Below are 6,000 nucleotides of genomic sequence, written 5' to 3'. Positions count from 1 at the left end.
GTATAAATTGTTGTAGAAAGTCTACTTCTATTACTACTACTATTATTTATTATTAGTTTTACTTTATTAATGAAAAGCTTATGATAACAAGGTTTTGTGTGTGTGTGTGTGTGTGTGTATGTGTGTGTGTGCGTGTATTCCGTTGGACCTTGTCCAAGAGCCACACTGCTCTCTGTATGTTTGCCCATTCATCTACCCCCACCATGGTCCGGCTCCAGGTTCACCATGACCACCACCACCACCTTCAAGGGCCTTGACCCCAATGACAGGAATAGCTCCCGGGTGTTATAACCTCCAGGTGATGGGTCTACTTATACTTTGGGTTTTTATGAGCCTACAGAATCACCAGTGAGAAAGAACAAAAAGGCATCCAATATTTTTGGAACATCTGAACAAAATTAACCTTCTTGGCCAAGTCAGCAGAGGCTCTCTCTGGTAAGGATAATTCTGAACCTTCTGGACTCCGAAGATGAAACTTCTGAAGATGGTTCTGGAGATTTTTTTAGATGCAAAAGGGGAAGGTGCTGTTCATGAAAATGTGTAAACAGCCTTCCAAGTTAACCTGGGATGGAATGAAGAGAAATCTGTGCCTGCTGCCCCTGTTCCCAGCCCAGTTGCATCAGCACCAGCACTATCCAGAAGAAATCCACCTGGTGGCAAGTCGAGCTTAGTGCTTGGTTAAATATGACCTTTTTCCCCCTCCCCTCAGTGCTTGTGAACTGCACAACTTGAGCCTGACTGTACATCTCTTTAAATTTTCTTTCATTAAAAAAGCACTTTAGGTAAAACACACACACACACACACACACACACACACACAACCATATGATAGATTTTGAAGAGGAACCACAAATAAAAAGGGTGTAATGCTGCTCATGTTATCTCCCCCTTCTCCTTCAAAGCTATGAAAGAAAATTTGGAAATTCCTCTGATGTTAGTAGTCAACAGGCTAGGTGTTTGTGTAAACTGATCCCTAGATGTATGTGACAAAATATAGAATGGAATTTTTATGTACATAGCATGAAGAGTTAGAGTTTGATCTGAGTATCTGCAGAGCAAAGGCAGCTATATGGCATTGTAGATAGAGAGGTTGACTTGAAGTCATGAAGACCTGAACTCAATTCATTCTTCAGACACTTACTAGATATGTGGCTAGGCAAATCATTTATGTGTCTCTGCTTCAGTTTCCTCTTCTGTAAAATGAGAAAAATAATGTATACTTCACATGACTATTGTGAGGATCAAATAAGATAACATATGTAAGATGATTTATTTACAAATTTGAGTTTTAAAATGCTTACTGTTATTAATATTATCATTATCATTACTATTATTGTTGCTTTATCAAAGCTGAAGAAATAGTAAATTTGAGTCACTATGCATATCATTTTGGAATAGGGCAAGAGTTGGTCCTAGAACTAGATGAGGATCAATGTTTTATGATGGTACTTCAAATTCTAAATTTGAGAATGCACTAAGACTATAATAACAAAGACATTTCAGATTTACGTGTTTGATTGGCATAGTTACCAGGATTATTGGCAGGGAGAAAAGGGTTTCCTGAGGAAATTGACAGAATATGTGAAATTATCTATTTCTTTTTAGAATAAACATTTGTGGAGAAATTTACCATTCAGCCTTTAGTTATAACCTGGAGTAGAATCTCTTTGTGACATCTACTACCTACTTCCTCATTCCCTATCTACATTTTTTCATTTGCCAGTTTATTGACTTTAATAGGATGTTGCAAGGGTTATTGAGGCAAAGTGCACAGAAGGTTTCTTATTTCTTTGGGAAAAAAATAGCTTCAATACATTAGTACATATTCATTTTTCATTTGTTCATTCAACATAAATTTTGAAGCATAAAACATGGTTTTATGAATGTAATAAGTGTCAATATCTTTTCTGCTTGCTGTATCCTTAAAATTTAGTAATTTCCAATTTTTTTGTGTGTTTTCTCACATATATGCTGATAATAAGGTTTAGGCCTGCAAAAATTCTTAGAGAGTATCTGGTCCAAAGGTTATTAAACTATTTTGCATCATGGTAGTCTAGCAGAGTACAGAACTATTTTCAGAATCATGTTTTAAAATGCATAAAATAAAATACATAAGATTACAAGGAAAATCCTTTAAAATGAGTAAACACGAATTTTAAAAATTTAATCTAAATTTTATTAACCAGAGGATGAGAAACATTGATCTAGTCCAGTTTCTTCATTTTACAGATGAGGAAGCAGAACACTAATGGATTGTCTAAGGTCCCAAAGAAAGTACATAGAAGAAGTATTAGAACTACAACCTTCTGATTTCTACTCACCCCCACCAATGAGAACATTTATCATGATTCATTTAATATTTATGAACACACTTATGGCCTAACACCATTTGATCATTCCTTTCCTAATGATGCTTATCATTATCATGTATCAGGTATTAAGTACTGCATCAGCAGATAGTTAACAGGAAGAAAAAAAAAGAAGCTTCCAATTTGTGGAAATGCTGCTGCTGAAAGATTTATTGTCTTATATCCACCTATCATCTTTAGCTAATTAATTTTCTCGTTCACCTGAAGATCTAGCTTTAATTTAGAAAAAAAAGTGTATGTGTATACACATGTATATATATATGTATGTATATATATGTTTTTACAAACAGAGACATATAAATATACATGCATATATGCATACACACACATACATAAAATCCATCTGCCTATCTATATCTATTTCTATATATTTCCCTTACTTCAGATGGTGGAGTAAAAAGTAGGATTCAAGAAATAAAGTTATTTGTTTTGATGAAAGAATAATGATATTCCCAGAATCTTCTATTTATTTCTCACTGATAGAATTAGATAGAACTGAAGAAATATTGTTAAATACTGAGGAAGTTCATTCAAGGTTTGGGGAAAAATTTGTCTAAATAAAAGTCATTTCAACTACCATAAATGGAATAACAGATTTGAGCAATATAATTTAGTTCAGGGGGCAGAACCAAGATGGCAGATTAAAGGCAGGAACCCACCTAAACTCTCCTCCAAACCCCTGAAAATAACTTTAAATGACTTTAAACAAATTCTAAAGCAGCAGAACTCACAGAAAATAAAGTAAAACAATGTTCTGGCCCAAGACAACTTCAAAAGTCAGCAGGAAAGGTCTTTTGCATCAGGGTGACAGAGGAGTTCAGTCCAGCATAGGTTACACCAGATCAGACTGACCCCCAGCAAACCTGGAACAGAACTCTGGGGGACTGAATCAATAGCAGCAGTGGTGATTTCCACACCTCTCAGTCCTTAAACACCAAAGACAACTTAGAAAGTCAGTCAGAAAGGTCTGTTGCACCTGGGTGAGAGTGGAGTGTAGTCTGGTGCAGGCTGTGCCAGCATAGACTCAGGCCCAGCAAACCAGGAGCAAACTTTGGGAGCCACTGAATCAGAAGGGGCAGTAGCTGATTCTGGAGTTCTCAGGCAACACATGGTAAGGAGGTGGAATAACTGGTCAGAAGGAGGTAACAGGGGTCTCTTTGCTAGCACTGAGGCAGGACTCTGTTGCTTTGCCTATACTCAGATCCAGGTTGCAGACCTGGATGGCAGTCCCAGGGCAAAGAGGAACATTATGACAACAGAGCTTGCAGCCACAGTGGAAGGGGTCCATCCTCACAGTTCCAGGGCAAAAGAGTTCTTATGGTCCCTTGCAGACTAGAGCACAGGCAAGGAGAATACTAAAGACATCTCTTTATATCACATCAACTTGCAAGAACTAAAAACTTAACAGTTCCTTAAAAGTATCTCTGAAAACAGTTGCCAAAAAAAAAAAAAACATTGAAACTTGGGACAGTGTGCCCTCCACCCTTTAAGCAAAACCCTACTTTAACAAAGAGTTAAAAGTCAACTAATAGGATGGGAAAATAAATAAAGAAAAAAAAATCATACCATAGAAAGTTACTATGGTGACAAGGAATATCCAAACACACACTCAGGAGAAAAAACAAAGTCAAAACTCCAATATCAAAAGTCTCCAAGAAAAATTTGAGTCTCAGTCCATGGAAGAGCTCAAAATGGACTTTTAAAATCAAGTAAGAGAGGTAGAAGAAAACTTGGAAAGAGAAATGAGAGTGATGCAAGAAAATCATGAAAAACAAGTCAACCACATGGTAAAGGAGGCACACACACAATACTGATGAAAACATCATCTTAAAAAACAGATTAGGCCAAATGATTTTAAAAAAAGCCAATGAGAAGAAGAATTCCTTAAAAAGCAGAATAGGTACAATAGAAGAAAAGGCATAAAAATTCATTGAATAAAATGAAATCATTAAAAAGTAGAATTTGCCAAATGGAACAGGTGGTTTAAAAAAGCTAACTGTGGAAAATAAGTCCTTAAAAATTAGAATTGAGAAAATGGAAGTTAATGACTATATGAGAAATCAAGAAAAAATAAAACAAATCCAAAAGAATAAAAATAAGAGAAGAAAATGTGAAATATCTCACTGAATAAACAACAGACATGAAAAATAGATCCAGGAGAGATAATTTAAAGATTATTAGAGTATCTGAAAGCCATGATAAAAAAAAGAGCCTCGATATCATCTTTCAAGAAATTATCAAGCAACACTATTCTGATATTCTAGATCTATGGAGTAAAATAGACATTGAAAGAATCCACCAATCACCTCCTGAAAAATATTCCAAAATGAAAACTGCAAGAAATATTACAGCCAAATTCCAGAGCTTTAAGATCAAGGAGAAAATGTTGCAAGTAGCCAGAAATAATTTGAATATCATGGAGCCAGAGTCAGGATAACACAAAATTTAGCAGTTTCTACGTTAAAGAATCAGAGGACTTGGAATATGATATTCAGGAAGGCAAAGGAGCAAGGATTACAACCAAGAATAGCCTACCTAGCAAGACCAAGTATACCTTTTCAGCATAAAAAAATGGATATTCAATGAAATAGAGAAATTTCAAGCATTCTTGATGAAAAGACCAGAGCTAAATAGAAAATATGACTTTCAAATACAAAACTGAAAAGAAGATTAAAAAAATATAAACAGGAAAGGGAAATCATAAGGGACTTATAAGAACTTCACTATTATTAGGGAAAGGTATATATATATATATAGAGAGAGAGAGAGAGAGATTGAGAGAGAACAGATGTGAGTTGAATATAAAGAGATGACATAAAAATAAAATTAAGGGGTAAGAGAGGAATGTGCTGGGAGAAAGAGAATGAGATAAATGGTCTCACATAAAGTATGTAAGAAAAAGCTTTTACAATGGAGGAGAAGAGAAAGGAGGTGAGGAGGAGTGAGTGAACCTTACTTTCATCAGATTTAGCTCAAAGGATAATATATAGATACAACTGGTTATAGAAATCTATCTTACCCTACAGTAAAGTAGGAGGGGAAGGGGATGAGAGAAAGGGAGATGATAGAAGGAAGGGTAGGTTGGGGGAGGGGCCAGTCAGAAGGAACAACATTTTTGAGGAGGGACAGAATGAAAGGAGAGAGAGATTAGACTCCCCTAGGGAAATGTGATAGAGGGAAATACATTTAACGAAAGTGCAAAAAAAATTGAAATGAGTTGATAAAGGCCTCATTTCTCAAACATATAAAGAAATGAGTCAAATTTATAAAAAAAAATAATTAACACTATCTATAGCCATGTGAAAAAAAATTCTCTAAGGTCCACTTTCTGGAGCCAAGGTGGAGGAGTAAGAAGTAAATTGCTCTCACTATCCCTTATTAACTTCTGAAAGCACAGAAAATATCACTCCAAGAAAAACCCTGGAACAACTTAACCAGAAGAAGGATGGGGTGCCACAGTCTGGTAGCCCAGGAAGCTTGAGGGATTAATGGGAATGTCCCCTCTTGCCCTGGAGGATGAGGAGCAGCACAGAACAGGAGGCATCCCAGCAAGCCAGTGGAAAACCCCACTTCAGCATACCAGGGGGAGATCATGAATCCCAGGTGATAGAGCAGGGAAACACTAACACCA

At 36.1% G+C, this 6,000-nt stretch overlaps 1 pseudogene; it reads left to right on the top strand.

The window, feature by feature from the left end:
* The first annotated feature begins 225 nt into the window (after positions 1-225).
* LOC114035933 lies at positions 226-682 on the top strand (annotated as a pseudogene).
* The last annotated feature ends 5,318 nt before the right edge of the window (positions 683-6,000 follow it).

The sequence above is a fragment of the Vombatus ursinus genome, unplaced genomic scaffold, assembly GCF_900497805.2.
Source record: "Vombatus ursinus unplaced genomic scaffold, bare-nosed wombat genome assembly UNPS02009573.1, whole genome shotgun sequence".
NCBI lineage: Eukaryota > Metazoa > Chordata > Mammalia > Diprotodontia > Vombatidae > Vombatus > Vombatus ursinus.
This window is presented reverse-complemented; position numbering and strand designations above follow the sequence as displayed.